We start from the raw sequence: 20,408 nt of genomic DNA on the forward strand, positions 1-20,408 counted from the left end.
ACAAGTGCTCTTTAACGTGCAATGAGCGTGGAGATCTCCCCACACGATGCAACAGATTAAACGTCACCATTTCGACCGAATGTGACTACGTATTTATACATCCCACACAGCCAAATGTATCTATTCTCATGGATTGTATTGCCGGAGGAGATTAGGATATGGATGGACATATAGCCATTTCCGCGACTTCCCATTACAATTCTTTCAAATAGAACTCTTTATATGCAACATTTACGAAATAACATAAGATCGCGAAATATGTAAAAGTCATCATACGCTATGTCCAGAGTGAGAAATAGGTTTAGGGAGGAGAATGAAACTGTCGTTTATCTTATAATAATAATAATAATAATAAATTCTTTATTTAAAGAGGGTAACTCAATTAGAAGTATTCTAATTTTCATTGAGGACCTCAAACAAAATACATGTATACAGTTAACATTCATACATTCATACATTAAAATACAACATATATTACTAGTATATACACAATTCAATCATTCAAACATACAAATGGCAATAAATAGCAATAATTAGTAAAGTTTTGATTAAATTTTCTTATTCTTACAATAAAAGAAAGAAAACAAATTATTCGACTTGCATAGAATTTTCAAGAAAATGATTATAACAATGTTTCTTAAATAATTCCACATTTCGACAATTTTTTATTTTGAGTGGTAAATTATTCCATACCTTTGTTGCAGAATAATGAAAAGATTTTTTATAAAAATTTGTATTTGGTCTTGGAACAAATAGATCATTATTAGAGACAGATCGTAAGTTGTGGTGTTGCACATCATTAATATTTAGCATTGTTGAGTAATCAGGTGTTAGTCCATTTACAATTTTATACATTAGAATTGATTGTTGGTATTTTATTCTTTTTGTAAAAGATAGCCATTTTACATAACATTTGGCATAACATTGTACAGTAAATGGTTTGTACGCATTAGAATGGTCATTGGATAGTTGTAGGTGGTTGTACAATGTAGAATGAGAAGAAATGATGAGTAAATTTTACATTATCATAGTATTTATATTATTGCAAAACTCCATTGGTTAGAAATGTAGATGTTTAAAAACATAAATCTATCGATTACCATCAAACGTCACGTATATAGTAGATTAGCAGAGGACAGTCATTAAATGTTGTATGAATGCGAATAGAACTGTTATTTTTGTGAGTATTAAAAAATACAAATTATAGATACCAAAAACGGCCTTAATAAAACAGCCAAAACTGTCACTAGCTATTATACTAGTGTTTATAAGATTCTTTACAATCAAGTTTATACTGGTTTTGCTTAAAACAAAATGCAATATAATGTTTTAGCTAAAGTCTTTTATCCTGTACATTGTGTAGCAGTACATCTGATATATATCGATGGTTAATGACAATACATATAATTCGCCTTTTTGTCTTTAAAAATGGAATCCCTGGGGTTGACCGGAGTATAGAAATACGGTTATCTGGACTTCTCCCGTTCCAGTAGTTAAACCCGTGCTAAAAAGGGCGTCCGTGTGACTGAGCGGGATGAATAAATACACAGCCACGTCCAGTCAGAATGGGGACGTTAAATCCGATGCCTCATTAAGACAATTTGCCACGCTCCCTACACGTTAAAGAACCTTTGCAACAATTCTTTGAGGGTCCGTAAATGTTTGCCCTTTTCAAACATACCCTACAACATTTCCAGGTGCAGTCCAAATTTTCTGCCCTTCATTCCGGACAGCCTACATTGTAAACCCTATCTATTGTATTAATCGTTAATGATTTCTCGTCCTAAACTTGCATGAAATGATTGCCACTGGACAATCAACCAATCTTTAAAAATAGTAGGCATCCAAGAATATGTAACCCACATCATGTCAAATTTGTCTCCGGCTTTACGTACATTATCGTTAAGATGAGCAAGCAATTAGTATGATTTCCTTTTTCTTATTTTTCAAATTAAAGAACGTATGTATAATTGATTTTAGATTAAAGATTTACAAGTCATTACTAAATGACATGCAAAAAATAGTGACATGCTGAAGTGTGGATAGAAATCACATATCTGAAGGACGGCAACTAATCAAAATGATGGGAATGACAACCTGAAGGACAAAGGGTGGATATTCCAAATATGACATGCAGACGCGTTGGTTCCTAATAGCTATTGTGTTTCGTTCTTGACTGGACACTAACAGTCCTAGAGGAGGTCTCCACAGTAGAGATTTAGTGATTGTATTACCTTAACCTCCCCGGCGAAGGCATTTGACTTTCACATCATAAAATATTTGGCACTTTGATTCAATTATTTCTGAACGTTTATATAAATTGGTATTAATTATGCCGAATGAAAACAGAGATACATTGTTGGACATTTAAACATATGTGTTGAATGTAAATAGGAAGAATTGAATAAAGTAAGCGTAAATGTCTATTGTATAGGGGGTTTATGTATTTAAGGGTACTAAAAATACCATTTCTTTGCAACAGCGGAATAAGTTTTATGACATTATTTCAAGTTTCATCCTTTAAAAATTATGATCTTCAAATAGCACATTTAAATCATTGAAAACAGCATCAACTTTTTTTATTTATCAACTTTGCTTTAGTAATGGATTAACTAGTTAATTAGCTTCTAGGCTCTTTATCTAAACAATATGACACAGCAGTAAGTCCCCTAGTCACTATAAGTATCAATTAAAACAGTTAACGATTAAATGTTACAAAACTAGGAGGTATAACATTTTGTTTTTGAATGACACAGGCATTTTTGTCGGACGAATTTTCAAGGTATCTTCATATCAAAATTATGTGCATGTCTAATAAACTATGAAATTTTATCACAAACTTGTAAAAGCTGTAAAAAGGAGAACAAAAAAATATCCAATGGAAAAACTGTATGTAGAAACAATTCTGATATATAAATATATATCTATATTTTTAGACTCGCAAAATTCTATTGTTTTCGTATCGACGTATCGAGATTTTAATTCTTTCTGGCGAGACATCACCGGTAATACATCGGGCAGTGTCCAACGTCTTAGACCACTGAGTAAACTACGCTTTACATATATAGTAAACAAAAAAAAGCAATAACAAAAATAAGAGAAAAAAAAAAAGATCAATAAATAATAAATGCGCAATATCAAAATTATTTCGGAAAACAAATATTCTCCACCAGTATATAAATAACACAAAGCTGAGAGGTTGATAGAGCAGATTGTTTCCCCGAGAAAACATTGTCAATTGACAATGTCTTTTCGAGAGGTAACAATCTGCTCTATCAACCTCTCAGATATGTGTTATTTAATTTATTATACTGAATGTTCAGTTATTACTGTATATTAAATTTCAAATTCAAAGTAATAAACTATGTCGTCTTGTACATAACAAGCATCCTTATTTTTAAAGCGCACACTTGAGCAAGCGTCTCCGTGAAGGGTAATAGAGTATTTGCCATGGGATAGAGTAAATTGTCTCCCTCGTATTAACTAATCAAAATCTGGCATTTTGACATGAAGTATAATAATTTTAGTTGTCCAACGGCGAACAAAACATTGTGCAAAGTTAGAAATCCTCAATGTTTCACCAACTGAACATAGTTTGGTGTAAAAAGAGTTTCGCGTCGTGTATCTTTAGATTCATACAAATTTGATGACAAAAGGGAGGAGAAAAATAATACCCCGGTTTGAAAATCATAATATAGTCAATGGAATATATGGAAAAAAGGTACAATACTATCAAAAATACCAAACCTCAATGAATATTTAAAAAAAATGGTCAAAAGTCAATATTCACCACACCTTCTTAGAAAATTACTCCAACCGATCTCTAAACCGATCCCAATGGAATCAATAAGTCATTGACTGTCATATACCTGACTTGGAGGATACATTAATGTCTATATACAGAATGGAAGTGGATCTCGGCGTTGGTATGTGTATTTATTCATCCCACGTGTATTTGTCCATTCTATCAGGTTTCAACTGTTACTCTCCCATGATCAAGCAAAGTTGACCTTAGACGAATTTGACTAATATTTTAGGTCAATTTTAGTCGTGAAGCTCCTAGCGTTAATACATCTCTGGCTTTCAAATTTTGGGCTTTGTAAGTGTTGATAAAGGAACTTAAAAAATGGCACTTCGAAAGCACGAAATTAAAAAAAGTTTTTTTCATCTTCTGTAGCTTTAATTATACGCTGCGACAAATTTCTTGTGTTTTATCCATTTTGCACGGCATGGGTTAAAAGGTAACACGTACCTATAAGATTAATTTGACTCTCCAATAAACTGCACCCGAATATTTAGCTTCAACTATTAAATCTTAGAAGACGATTTTTGGTCTACAAAAAGCCAATATGTGTTATTCGGGGAAGATCTTTTTGACACAACACGTGTTTTTGGAATAATCATTCACAATGTATTCTCGAAATAGATAATATAAAAAGATTTTAGAGCATAACCCAAACAGGACCTCCAATAGAACATCCACAACCATATAAGGCCAATTTAGCCTGATAGGGTTGTAAACTTATTTTTAGCACATTTAAGGATGTTCACTACTTTGTTCCACACCTTGACTAAAGTTTCAGTAGGTAGTTCTAAACTGCTGTTCTGTGGGCTAAAATACCATTTTATTAGGGATGTGTTCCCCAACGGCTGACTTAGGTGAAGAAATAATGTAATGCCTGGACATTTCCCGTGAAGCAGTTAAATCAATGCTAAAGGGTGGTGTTCGTTTGTCTGTGTGGTTTATACATTGCCATGTCCGGTAGGAATCCAAAGCCTCGTGTAATGGGAATGTGGAGTGGGCTTACATAGGCTTGGTATGTTGCGCAATACTATTCAATAAATATTGAATAAATACTGTTTTAACAAATCTAATGGCTATATCGTTACAGTTTTTATTGGTGGACTGCTCAAGAAATCCTAATTGGCTATATTGACCCTACTCGAAAAGTTTTCCTTTATTCTCATGAATCTAGATCATCGACCAATTGTATTTTATCCATTTTGCACGGCATGGGTTAAAAGGTAACACGTACCTATAAGATTCATTTGACGTGCGGCCTATCAAAGATGAGTTTTTTCTCTAACAGAGCAACTGAAGATATGATACCACAGTCTCTGATATTTTTTCCTTTTCTCTTGAAAAAAACCCAAATCTCTCTTATAGAAAAATTGGATTTTAAGTAAATATTTTAGCTTGATTTGCCCCAAAATCCACTTTTTCAATTAAATGCAATGAAACAATAAATGTTATTTCTGTGAACGACATTTCCTGTGGTATATGCACAAAACAGTACGTCTCTTTTATTGAGTATTTTTTGCTCGGTATTGCTATTATTGCACTTTGAAATTTTGCAATACACAGTTCTACAGAAGGGGTCATAAACCTTAATCTAAAACGTATTAAAATATACAGCTTGTAGTATATTTGTGAATATTGTCCATCGTTTAAAACCGGACGACTATTTTTAGGAAACTAAAAAATCCATGATAGTTGTCTCATTGACATTTCACAATACTCATTTCCTTTCGCAATTACATTCTGTACGTGATGAAATTTCCAAGTATTTTCGGCATTATCTTACAATCAGTGCTCGATGATAAATTTGATATATTGAATTGACATTTACAACATACCTATCGATTTCTTTAACCATCCCTTGAATTTCCTATATTGAATTTTTATTGAATTCGCATAGTATTGTCATTTTAAGTATCTACTATTCACAATACATAAATGTATACCGTTTAAAATTTCAATATATAAATACAATAATTCTGCTTATTCCAGATTTATTTAAAACATGATTTAATAAATGCAAGAATTAATTTAAATACCATTAGAGCAGTGTTCATGATCCCTGAATTTGTGATTTTCAAAGAACTTAAAAGTATAATAAGAACTCTTTATTGTCATGAAAACAGCTTGTGACAAACAAAATTCAAATTACATAAAACAATCAGTTCATCAAGCGTCCCTTGTCCAAAGTTCCATGGGCAGTTATTTACAGAACTAAGTATAAACAAGTAATTGTTTCTTACATTCTCATTTCTTTGGCAACGGAAGAAGAAATGAAACCCACCATACAGTAACATCACTACTAGTTAAACAATGTACAGATTCTAAAATTACGGTTTACTTTTTTATATCTTCTCCACTCAAGTTCGAAATTGTGATAACTTTTAAATTTTGTAATAAGTTTATGGTATGCTTGTGGTGATGGTATATAAGTATATAAGAAATCAGGCACTCCCAAATCTACTGTTAAGAATATTATTGAAAAAATCCAAGATTCTATCACGATATATTTTATAACAATAGATTTGCACTTGAATTGAATGAAAATAAAAACATTTATACATATCCTTTATCATCTAGTTGTTAAGAATTTACCGTATAAATGCATTCAATGCAAAGGAAATAATGCATAAGGAGGATTCCAGGAATTAACAAAAGTATTAGATAGTATACAACATACCGCTAGGAATTAACAAAAGTATTAGATAGTATACAACATAACACACCAACAAAACAGATATACATGGTCCAGACAGGTACAAATGTATATAGTTAAAAAACTATTTAACGTTCGCAAAAAAAACCCTCCCCCTTTACCTCTCTGTCGTTAAAATTAAACACACAATAAAAAACCTCCTCAGTCCACCTAACAACAAGATGGCCACTTAATTTAACCTGGAAATAAAAGACAAACACAGTCCATTTAACAACACGATGACCACTTAATTCAACCAGGAAATAAAAGACATACACAGTCCATCTAACAACATGATGACCACTTAATTCAACCAGGAAATAAAAGACGACACATAATCTGGAAGCAGGGTCAACGTGTGCTGGCTACTACAGGAGACTACACATAATCTGGAAGCAGGGTCAACGTGTGCCGGCTACTACAGGAATCTAACTTAGTTTGCCATTGCTTTTGGATGAATGCTGCCGCTCTTGAAGAAAAACAAAAAATCAGAAACAACAAATCTCGCAAAGTCTCATCATCAATTTCATTTAAATCGGGAGTGTTTGTAAAACGCAAGTAAATATCTAAAATCCTCAGACCATCGTAAGGAAAAACAAACAGTTTTAACTGTAGCTATACCTGTTGGATGGATGTAAGAACGATCCCTAGTTCAACTTTATCATAATGTAATGTTTACGTTCTACATACGACGTTACATAGAAGGAAGGTGAGAAATATAGTTAATATTATTTTTTACTACAGTGATTGTATTAACAGATAAGATGCTGACTACGAAGGTCGAAATGTTTTTGAAAGAATTCAAATGTCTGGTATAAGAAACTTTTGTTACACGGCACGCATAAAATTTAGTAACATTAGAATATATTCTAATAAACCGTTCAAATAGTGAAATTTATCCACTAGGGTGCGGTTACAAGAACATCGCCATCTAAAAAAAGTTGGATGGCAAAGCTGAAATCATCTCTTATGTCGTATATTTTAACCACAATTTTGTCATTGTTAAGTCTAAAAATTTACTGTTATTATAAGCTTATTACGCTGAAGTTTTTTGGGATGAATACATTTACCATGTGTAATATACTCTGGATTATCAACAGTAAGTACGTTATCAAGGTATTTGCATTTATTGTTAAAAATGTCGTTTCATTTGACAGACTTTTAAGGTAATTTTTCCTTTCTGAAGTTTTATCATAAAAGAAAAATCAATACCACTTGTACACTTGTTTGAAATCGTGTCCCCTATAAAAGATTATAAACGTAAAAAGACGTAGCTGAAACATGAAATTTATCGAAACACATTCATTCTCTCTTTGAACGGTATTTTAAAGTACATATTCCTACCAAACAAGTTAAAGAAGCGTGAAATTTTCTTTTCGAGTTTATGCCAAAAGAGGGACAACTCTACTTTTACGTTTATATTCAACAGTAAAATGACTATATATGAATGAAAATAAATATCTGACCCTTAGACGACAATAGTTGTTAGTTATCGAGGTGTCTCAGACGAAAATAGTAGTTAGTAACGGAGGTCCATTAGGCGACAATAGTAGTTATCGAGGTCCCTTGGGCGGCAATAGTAGTTAGTTATCGAGGTGCCTTAGGCGACAATAATAGTCAGTAAAAGAGGTCTATTAGGCGACGATAGTAGTTAGTTATCGAGGTGCCTTGGGCGACAATAGTAGTTATCGAGGTGCCTTAGGCGACAGTTGTAGTTAGTTATCGAGGTACAGATTTCTCTCCTTTTTTAACGAATTCTAATGAAAAATTATGAGTGCAGTATCTGAGGGAGCGGACAGGGAGACAGGGAGAGAAGGGGTGGAAGAAAGGAGAGAGGGGGCGGGAGAAAGGAGAGAGCGGCGGGAGAAAGGAGAGAAGGGGCGGGAGAAAGGAGAAAAGGGGTAGATAAGGGAGACAAAAATGTTTATAAAAAAATATTAAAACTGAGTCGGAAATTGATTATTTTATTAAATTAGATAATACAAAGCTTGAAGAAAGTGCTAATAAATGTCATAGTAGGCTTAATGAAAACGACCTCATAAATACGCCAAGCGTCGTCACTTATTCAATCATTACGATCTCTTATATACGGAGAAAGACTAAAAACTAACAGAATATCAATGATTGTATTCTGAATCCGTGCATTTATAGAAACAAACATGTTACCATCCCTGTTTTTTAGATAAATTGCGTCAAAGTTGACCGATATGCAAAGAATTTGACAGAAAAGGGATGACGCTTCTGCATATCAAATAACGTTATTTTTACGGAGAGGTATGAAAATATGTAACGGGATCTGAATGGTGCTTGTTATTTTGTTTTCATTTCCCCTGTCCGGTTACTTACATTTCGTCCTAACCGGGTGCATAATAAGCTTATAAAAAAATTCAAATCTTCAACTTAACCCTACTAGCCAAATTAGACAAGGTGATGCCATCGCAACTTCCGTGTGTCAAATATTTCATGCATGTTTAGGACGATTCAATACAATTAGAAATAGTTGTGTTTAAAAGACACATTTAATGCAACCATCAAAAAAGGTTAAACATTCTGTTAGCTGTAAAAATGATAGATACAAACAATATCTTGATGAAATACATATTCTTAATCAAGTATACTGTATGGTGTAAACGTGTGATTTTTTTTAATGAGTTTGCTCATTTTAACATTTTGATAATATATAAAAGCACCCTTACAAATTGTATTCAAAATTTCACTTGAAAAGACAAAGTCAGGGTTTAAGCTAGGATTTTGAGGGCTTTAGTCACTTTTGCGCGAGATGAAAATCAACATTATTTTGGGTAACAGCAAGGGACCAAGGATGTATGTATACTACTAACTATAAATCTTTGTCAGACTTTGAAGGACTAATTGCATGATTTGACTGATGTGTCACTTAAATATGAAGATTAGGATATAAGATCTGAAAATCTGGTTCAAAATTTTACTTCAATTAGTTTCAAGGGACATTCCTGATCAACAAAAGTTGGGTTCCTTTTTTTAAAACCAGGAATCACATTCTGTCATTCGTGGAAAATTATACAATATAAAATCCTGAGAATATATATGCACTCTCTACATAAGTTAAACACTCGGCGCAATATAAAAGTTCAAGCATGAAATTGTACATGTAGTCGTAGAAGGAGTAAGCAGGGCTATGCATTTATATATTATCAAAATGCCAAATTAAGCAACCTGACATTTAAAAAAAAAAAACAAACAAAAATCCTATATATACTAACACCTGGTACATAATTTAAAGTTGAATCTTAAAAACTTAGCAATAAGAAATAAACTGAATAAACCCTCAGTTATATATACCAAGTCAGGGACGGGCGGTCATACGGACACGGGTAAAACAGTATGCTTCCGGGACCAAAATATATATTCAGCGTATCTGGTGATGGTCTATTTTATAAGGCATTTTGTGACAAAACATAATATTGTCTTTGATAGAAAGATGTCTCATAGGCACTACCACTCCTTATTTCATAATGGTTTGAGTTTTCTTCTGAAATACGAGTTGTTTAAAGACTAACAAATTTGTACCTTACGAGATTGACATATGTTTGTATAATATATATAATTATTTTGACTAATGTTGTGAACGTGTGATGTTATCATTTGATAGATTTTATACTTACTATAGTAAATATACTTATTAACTTTCAAATTCAAGGGACCAAATTATCTTTTCTAAATCTACAAATTAGCAGTATAAAAATTCTCGTCCATCCTGCATTTGTCCTGTGTTATCTAGATGGCTCTGGTTTTTGTGTGTCGTTAATTGGCCAGTTGCAGTCTTATTGAATTTCCCATATCTCCATTTACAACACTTTTATTTAACATACATACTTGTATATGTACTTGTTATAAAATCTCTTTTAAAGATCGTAAATACCTTCTGACTTTTTCCGACGCTCATGGAGTCATGTCAGCATTGTGTCCATCCCCAAAAAGACACCTTTGTTAATCATATGAATCGTTTTGACTCACCGTTTTATGAAATGGTGCATTTTTCATCATCTGTACCTGTACAGCATGTCCAGCTCAAACAAAAAAAAATACCACCATTCCTGTACACCGAAGCGTAAATTAACTTGCACCTATATTAAAATCAATCAGGTCCAGGACCAATCCAGTATATCTTATTATAATCCTTCGTAATTAATTCCATTTTCTATGTGCATATATTTAGAGTAATTTGGAGCTGGTATACTCATATTTCTTGTTGTGGAATACATTTTTCAGAATTTATTTTCATATTTTTTAAGACATTCACATTTCCATGCTTGTAGTATAATTATTGCGTGTGTGTATTTTTAGAATAGAAATCCAGATCTGGTCTGTGTTTCTTATACTAAACGAGGTGTTTCGGTTATGCTCATGTATACGTAGGCCTATCCTCATGAGGTATACTTCCGAAATCATATCGAATTTCTTCGTAACAAATATTTTTTTCTTATTATTTAGCAGCATTTGGATTTCTACTTTAAAAAAAATCATCGGGAAACGACGTGCATCAAACTCAGTTGCAAATTCAATGCAAACAGACAGCTTAACAGTCAGTGAAAATAATATTGAGGTTCTTGAAGCAGAAGAAACAACATTTCTATCTTGTGAAAGGACAAGACAGGGACTAGCTATAAAAAAAGCAACAAATTTGATCGATTTTTATTAAAACGAGATTTCTATACATTACTTTTTCATGTTGAGGTCGGGAGACAAGAGAAAGGGGGTGGGAGAAAGGAGAAAAGGGGCGGGAGAAAGGAGAAAGGGGGTGGGAGAAAGGAGATAAGGGGAGGGAGAAAGGAGAAAGGTACCCCCTGTCTGCCCCCTCAGTATCTAGTTGTCTTAAAACAAATTTGTTTACATCCTTGTCATTTGGTCTTTCAGTTGTTACATGACAACCATACCACATCTCCTTCTTATAAAATGCGTGAATTTATCATTTTATGAAGGGATATTAAGAAGATAAACGCAAAAAGCTGGCCTCCTGCATTAAAATATCCGATAAGAGTTATGTAATCCTAGCAAACAATCGTATTCTACATATTCAAAAATAGCTAAAACTTACGCTATAGAATGTTTTAAAGAAAGATAAAAAATGCAATGGTTAGCAAAGGTTTTCGAGAACCACCGCACAGTGTCGACATTAGAAATAAAGAAATATGGCAACCTGGACTTCCAAGAATTCTGGATAGACCCATGCCAGGGAAGAAGGATGTTTGATCGGAAACGTAATATTTCCGACTTCAATTTATTTCCCTGTGTTTAGAGAGTGTCACGTATTTTGCACGTAAACTTATTTGACTGCTACTTTAAAATTCTTAACCGGCATCTTTATTCTAAATTCTTAAACGCACAATTAAAGACAGTGGACGAATAATAATAGTCTGATAATTATTTATATGAAAAATTCCTTCATACATGTATGTTTATTAAGATGAGAGAACTTTTTTCATATAAGTCAGGAGTTTTTTAGTGTTGTGGTCTTTGAATCGTTTGACAGAACCATTTAATGAATATCTATTATCTAGCATCAACCTACAAATTAGCCCAATTAGCAGTTTGGCATAAGCTAAATGAAATGAGGCGTTAAATCACTGGCAATAACCTACTAAGTCACATTTACTAATATGCACTCAAAACTGCTTATCTGAGATCCATCCGACGCTTCCAACCAAAACAACAAATTGGTACTACATTTGCTAAGCTGGTCTTGTTCTCGTTATAACCGCAGAGAGAATGTAGGAATCGTAGCACAAAGTCACCAGAACATCGCTCATAAACTCGAGACACGTTCGCCATGTGAAATATTTTAACGAATTGCATATACCCGAAAGTCACAGTGGTAATAGATTTGTTGTTGAAACTACAGAAAATTATGAGCAAAATAAAAAGCCTCATTTTCTTCCATTCCAAATTCTACAAGAGAAAGACTCATTGGAAAATTGGAAAATTAAGACCTACCACTTTAAAAGGTATATTCGAGATAACAATTTTTGCTAGAAATGTTTGAAAGCAAAGGCAATTATAGGTTAGTAAATTTGGAAATTAAATTTCAAAGTTGAATTCGAATCCAGTTGCACAATTTGTATTGAACCAATACATGTATTACATGTAGCAATGTAATCCTCAACACATTTATCATGTTTGAGTAAATTTAATGATAGTTTTAAGCTGTGTTTCTTTTCCTGTACATTTAAATATGTCGCAAGTTTCCAATTCAAATCTTTCTAAACAATATGTCTTTACTCGACTGTCACGATTTTTCATTAGAGAGAAGTAAAGAAAAGAAGTTTATGATAGAAATTCGAATAACTGGATCAATTGTAGATAAAAGAAATTCAATAGTCCTACATAATTCGTAGTATTGTATACAAAGCGGCTCGATAGAGGGAAGAGGGTAGACCAAAGATATACAGCGCATTTTGGGCATACAAATCAAAAAGGAAAAACAGTAATAACTAGATTCAGGGATCTAAGAAGACAGAAAGGTCAGTTAGATGTCATACTATTTTCTCCAAATAGAATAAAATGTTTGTATTAGAACCAAATAAATAAGAAAGGGTAATTACCTTTTAAAGAATATTTTTGCATGTTTTGTTTTCATTTGTTTATATGTCCTTAAATAAAAATAAAAACATATAAAAGAGAGGCGAAATAAACAAGTCATAATCAAACTGACAATACCATGGCAAAAACCAAAAATCGACGAAAAGACACACAACAGTACACAAAACACAACTTATAAAACTAAAGACTCAGTAACACGAACCCCACCAAAAACCGGCAATGATCTCAGGTGCTCCTAGTACATTGTAAGCGAAGCGTGGATATAGGAACTGTATTTTAATCAGATTGTTAAAAGAAAGGTGCAGGATACCAAAGGGACATTCAAACTCATAAGTCGAAAATAAACTGACAACGCCATGGCTAAAAAAAGACAAACAAAAACAGACAAACAACAGTACACAAAACACAACATAGAAAACCAAAGACTGACCAACACGAACCCCACCAAATACTGGGGTGATCTCAGGTGCTCCGGAAGGGTGAGCAGATCCTGCTCCACATGTGGCACATGTCGTGTTGCTCATATTAGTACAAACCCGGTGATAAGTCTAATTCGGTAGGTCACATTCGGGGAAAAGGGGACGGGATTGTAGTTACGACAAATGGAACATATCCGTTGTCATCTGTGAAACGGATATTCAATAACGGTCAACCAACTCGTGATGGCGCCCGTATAATTTACGAAGGGACGATTTCAACTTCACCACTTGGAACTCTTGGTTTAAAAGGCGAATTCATTTTTGTTCAATGTGAGTAAAGACGGAACCATTACCTTGACGAGAAAAAAGCGAACGCATGGTCGTATTATCGTATCTGATAAATACGCAGCCGTTTAGAACTGGTTGGAGACCATGCCGCGAGTCCTCCGTTCGGCTCTGTGGGATGTATAAATACAGAGGCAAGTCCTTTATGGTTGTGCAACCAAGAAACATTATTGTAACAGAAACGACTGTTTTACAAGTGGGATGTTTTGCGTAATATACAACTGATTTTATGTGTTACTTTCATTCGACATTGACACACAATGACATATAATTACGAATTGTTCTCATGAGAATCATTTGTTGACATTTACAAAAACTAGCTAGTATATATTGACATCTAAAGGGTTGTCTCGGGGTATAGGAATATGGTAATCCCTTGAAAAAGTGGGACCAGCCACTAGAGGTCGGAACGGGGATGTTAAATCCAATGCTTCGTTTTGGTAGAGTGTCATGCTTACAGCGGTCAGTAGGTCACCTGTCGCAAAGTAAAATGTCTGTCCCTATCCAATATATCCTCATTTTCCAGTGGCAGTCCAAATGTTCCGCCCTCCATCCCGGGCGACCACACCTTACACAACCTTCCTACTTTATTTTTTGTTTATGTCTTCGTCCTGAACATGTATGATCCGTCCGTCTTAAAGGATGATAATGTAATTACCATACCGTCACATCAAATTATAATTTTATTTTTATGGAATGATAACAATAAAGTCAATGGTAATAAATTAAGATTTTATAGATATTTTAAAACTTGTTTTGGTACGGAGCCTTATGTAAATAGAAATAAGAAGATGTGGTATGAGTGCCAATTAGACAACACTCCATCCAAGTCACAATGTGAAAAAAGTTATTAATTATAGGTCAAAGTACGGCCTCCAACACGGAGCATTGGCTCACACCGAACAGCAAGCTATAAAGGGCCCCAAAATGACTAGTGTAAACAATTCAAACAGGAAAACCAAAGGTCTAATCTATATAAAAAACGAGAAACGAGAAACACTTATGAACCACATCAACAAACGACGACCACTAAACAACAGGTTCCTGACTTAGGACAGGTGCAAACAAATGCAGCGGGTTTAAACGTTTTAACAGGCGCCAACCTTCCCCTAACCTGAAACAGTAGTGTAACATTACAATATAGAAAGACACACTATTAAATATCAATTGAAACAAAAACAAGTAAACATACACTGAACGAATAAATTTGATCTATGACACAATATAAATACAATATTAATAAAAAAGGGGATGTATACCAATGTCAAAATGACAACTATAACCTGGGACAAAATGGCGTTAAATAAAATAACGTACACAGGTAAATTTAAATATAATAATTTTGTTGTTAGGAGTACGGAAATACGGGTACAGAAGTGAAAATTTATCGTCATGCTAAATACTTTTCAAAGGTGATACATATTGAAAATAGTGAGACGAGATATAACACAAAATAAGTAAAAATTGAACAACAAAAATTCATTATAAATCGTGTCAACAGATCAATTCAACACGAAAGTACGATTTGAGAGTACTTGCCGTTACTGAAAGCTAGTTAAAAGCCAAAAACAATTAATTATAAAAAAAACATGCATCAGAGACTAAAATCAAATAAAACACATCCCAGGGATATAGTGTTTGTTAATAATAGATGCCACTGACGTATTTTGTCATTATTCAGAGCTGGTTCGTTACAACTTAAAGTTGAAACAGTTCGATATGCTAGACCTCCAGAACCTCTACAAGATAACAGTATTTTCTTGCCTCTTCCATCCAACTGTTAATAAGAGTGCCTCACTGAGAGTCTTCGGTCGTTTGGCGTATTAAATTATAAAAACTATGAACATGAAGAGTGGTATAATTGCAAACGAAATAACTTTCCACAAAATACCAAAAGACGACGAGGATGCAAACGACTATAGGTCACCGTACGGCCTTTAATAATGAGCAAAACCAATACCGTATAGTACCATAAAAGTTACCAGCATGACAAAATGTGAAATAATTCAAAAGATAATGCTATGTTCAGGAGCACTCTCAACCCTACCCCTAACCTGGGACAGTGGTGTAACAGCACAAAATCAGAACAAACTATAAAAATCAGTTAAAAAGCCTGACTTAGATTTAAACTTATTACTTTGATGAGTTTTTTATCCGCATAACTTTTATATTTACTTAACAAAACAATATTCACTAAAGTTATACAGTTTTAATTATTGTTATACACGACAGTGAGGCACCTTCTATAGCGACGTTATTACCGAGTTCAACTGACAACGTATCATCTATTTTAAGATCAACTGCTTGTAGTGCAGTTCCTGTTCCATAATCAAAAGAATCATTTGAATTTCCTGTCATATGCACATCTGTTAATAGATGTGAGTTCTTGTACACACGATAAGATGCATGACTTGTAGATGACACTATATACACTGATATTATGTATAACCCTGGAGATTCACAATGAAAAATTCCTGAGTATCTAAAGCGGTTTAGGTCTGTAATTCCTACCGAGGACTTTATAAATGGGAATGTTACAATGCCTGCCGTTTTCCGTGGGTCTGCACATGATGTCACAGCAACTGTAATAAAAATTAATATAAGAATAGATTATATATAACTAATCTTACTTAAACCAGTTGTAAGAGAGATAGAAGTAGATTTACCAATTGTCTTGTTATGCCGTTACCCGCGAAAACATCACAAAATGGGCTAAAATAATAATAGTGGCACTTACACAGAATAATGCTCAAGATAACAAATGATACGCATTTTAGAAGAGTTTACCTTTTTTGTTGATATTTGCGACTTTCTCCATTAAAGTTACAAAAGCTACGTCTTGGTTTTCACCAGCCTGTTTCAGTCGGGTAAATATACCATTGTAACTTCTTTCAAGGCCAGGAAGCTCGTTTAATATATTCTTAGTCTGGATCTGATATATTTTCCTGGAACTGTCAGTTTCGGTTATCATGGTACTCAGATGAGTCTGTGTCATTTTCATGTCATCTTGAAGAGCTTTTATATCCGAATCATCAGTAGATTGCATCCATTCGGCAGACGTGTTATTTCGTTCTTTTGTAAGATTGGTACACAGAAATATCAGTTCATCATGTTCTTTACGAATGGCTTGACGAACTATGGAAAAATTATAGTTTCCCTCTTTAATTATTTCGGTTATATGTGTAAGCCTATCCAATTTCTGTTTCACAATATTAAGCTGGTTTTCTATCAATGACATGTTTTGTAGACTTTCGAACGTCTTTTTCTGTGAAAGTTTCACTCGGATATGGCTAGCATTTAGTGAGATATGGTCCTCCTTCAATTTATTGACACTGTATTTCATTTCAACTGTTTTATTAGTTAACTTTGATAATGGTATTTGCCAAGACGCCTTTAACGTTTGGTCATCCTGCTTTAGGACGGAAACGTTATGTTGGAGCTCATTTATTAATGTTTCCAGTTCAAAACGTCTCGTCATTTCGTCGACAATTAATGTAAACAATTGGATATACTTCTGGTCGGTCACAGACGTGTCTCCATCAGTTTGAATATTGTCAAGTAATAGTCCTTTGTACATGGAAGTTAAAGACAGAAAAAGTATACAGTAAAACATCTGAAATTATCTTTGAATAGACAAATAACGATAGAAACAACAAAGTACACTAATTTGTGTATTCCTTCTTATCAAAGACTTGTGGGTTGTTAAAAATTAGGGCATTGTTCTTATCTGTTCATCAGAACTGAATTGGCAGGAATATCAAATCCTGTTGAAATTAAATTGTATTCTAAGACAATCATGGTAATAGTAGAGATAGTCATCAATATCTAGCAAAAACGTAACTGCAACTTATACGTTGACTTTTTAAAGTATATACATTTTATATTTTAACATTGTCGTAAGAATTAAAAAAAAATGAAACCATTGCAAAATCATATACAATATAATATTATTGTTCATTTCATACAAACAAAAAATAATAAAACTCCAGTTTCAAATACAAATATTTGTCTCGTAAAGACAAGGAAGAAATTGGTGTCCATAAATTCACGAAGATAGATAGGGATAAGACACAGGATGACACATTAAGATATGACGACACAACTTGCTTAAGGTCAAGTTAATAGTAGGTAAATTAGTAAAAAAAAAACATTCATTAAATGTCTTAAAACCATCATACCTTCAAAATAACGATATTTTGTGTGTACATAAATTGCCGTTTGGTTTATATAGAATAATTATAAGCCCACCGACTTAATTTTTTCTGTTACCGTGTTGGTAGTGAAAAACGTCGAAAATAATGTAATGACGTTACGTTAATTTGGACGTTTAATGTATGGTATTTTGTTCACCACGAACACCACTTTGACTTTTGTTTCATCCAAAATACCGAAGTCGGTGATCCTGTTATTCTATTTTTACATCACATAAACGGAAATTTATCTGACAACAACATATTCCAGACTCAAGCTGGCAGCCACTTTTAGCAGCCAATCAAGATAGCAGCCACTGTTTTTCCAGCAGCCAATTTTGATGATACGTCTAAAAACCCAAAAAACTATTTTAGACTCAAACGTTCCAAAAATCTCAAAATCTTAGTTAAACTATATAATTTAACAGCGGAATTCGACAATTTCACGGCTTGTGGTGATTCTCAAAAGATTTCAGTCCGTTTTAAATACCAATAATGATAACAGCCACTTTTTTCGGAGGACACTGTTTGTTTAATAAAAAATTGTACAATTTAAAATCGTTTTTTTTCGTTCTTTTTCTCGTTTTTATTCCTTATGACTAAGAAAGAGGAACAGAAACAATGTAGAAATAGAAAATTAAAAAAAATCAAAGAACAACTAATATTGTTTATAATGGATTTAAGTAAGATATGAGAAACCGTGATATATATATTCCATGAACTAAAGAAAAATGATGCAATGTACGAGAGAAAAATTACATACAATCTTTCCATACACTCGGAATCCTCAAATATCCAGTATTTCAATTGAAACCATTTTCAATATCAATTTCTGTATATATAAAATGAAAACAATTCGATATACATGTAATGTTAATCTTTTTTGAATGTGAAAAAGTATTTTCTATAATAATCCTACGTGGACTATTTTGTACGGCATGCGACATTACTAATTTATTAATCTAAAACTGACTTTTCCTTATAAAATGTGCCATTACAAACAATTGACATATAACTAAAACTGTGGTGGCCAGACGGGCCCGGATCCCAGAAAAATATTTAAGTGGCGAATAGCCTGGGTCAATACCTTTGAAATGAGCTAGGTCTGGTTCGGAACTTTGCCGTAGGGATATGCCGAGGAGTACCGAATGTGTGGCTTGTAAGGAAAATACGTTACTTGGCATACATGGAACCCCTGTGATGCCAGTCGGGCCCGGATCCAGAAAAATATTTAAATGGTGAATAGCCTGGGTCAATACCTTTGAAATGAGCTAAGTCCGGTTCGGAACTTTGCCGTAGGGATATACCGAAGAGTACCGAATGTGTGGTTTGTATGGAAAATACGTTATGGGGCCGATTTGAACCCCTGTGGTGGCCGGACGGGCCCGGATCCCAAAACAAAATATTTAAATGGTGAATAGCCTGGGTCAATACCTTTAAAATGAGCTAGGTCCGGTTCGGAACTTTGCCGTAAGGATATGCCGAAGAGTACCGAATGTGTGGTTTGTATGGAAAATACATAATGGGGCAACTTTGAACCCCTGTGGTGGCCAGACGGGCACGGATCCCAGAAAAATAATTAAGTGGCGAATAGCCTGGGTCAATACCTTTGAACTGAGCTAGGTCCGGTTCGGAACTTTGCCGTAGGGATATGCCGAGGAGTATCGAATGTGTGGTTTGTAAGGAAAATACGTTACTGGGCATACTTGGAACCCCTGTGGTGGCCAGACGGGCCCGGATCCCAGAAAAAATATTTAAGTGGTGAACAGCCTTGGTCAATATCTTTGAAATGAGCTAGGTCCGGTTCGGAACTTTGCCGTAGGGATATGCCGAAGAGTACCGAATGTGTGGTTTGCATGGAAAATACGTTATGGGGCAACTTTGAACCCCTGCGGTGGCCTGCTTAAGTATGCCGATTTCGATTACAGAACTCAAAACTAATCCAGCAAAGACTTATGTTATGTTTGATCGTTATATGATCTCTGTTATTTGTTTCACTTGTGACATTATGTTGGCTCTATCATATCAACGTCCCATTAAATGATAATCGGTTAACATCCTTTATATTGCCCTTTATTTCTAGATAAATGGTAAACAAAGTCACTAAATTTTGACATATTCCGCGAGTGGACATCATCTTTATAGTGGAATGTCAAGTTCAAGAATAATGTCCTTTTGTTTCATTCGTTTTGAAAAGCTCCTGTATAAAGTGTTCCTTATACGAATAAAGGAATTAGTCGGCAAGAAGTGGAGTGCAGCTGTTTCCCTTAGAAACGTCGATTATTAAAGAACAAGTTGGGATAAAACGTAACAAATCTATTGTCAGTAAAAAAGCAAGCATCGTAATGATTTTAATTTTAGAGAACTTTTTGTTTAAATCA

At 33.9% G+C, this 20,408-nt stretch overlaps 1 protein-coding gene across 1 annotated transcript in view; it reads right to left on the reverse strand.

Moving 5' to 3' along the window:
* Positions 1–15,159: 15,159 nt before the first annotated feature.
* Positions 15,160–20,408, reverse strand: part of LOC127728588 (uncharacterized) — a 60,252-nt gene continuing 55,003 nt past the window's right edge. Inside the window, exon 13 of the mRNA XM_052236107.1 lies at positions 15,160–16,419. The gene's annotated coding sequence lies outside the window, so the exon portion shown is untranslated. The remainder of the gene's footprint in view (positions 16,420–20,408) is intronic.

Source organism: Mytilus californianus, unplaced genomic scaffold, assembly GCF_021869535.1.
Source record: "Mytilus californianus isolate M0D057914Y unplaced genomic scaffold, xbMytCali1.0.p SCAF_2, whole genome shotgun sequence".
NCBI classification, from domain to species: Eukaryota; Metazoa; Mollusca; class Bivalvia; order Mytilida; family Mytilidae; genus Mytilus; species Mytilus californianus.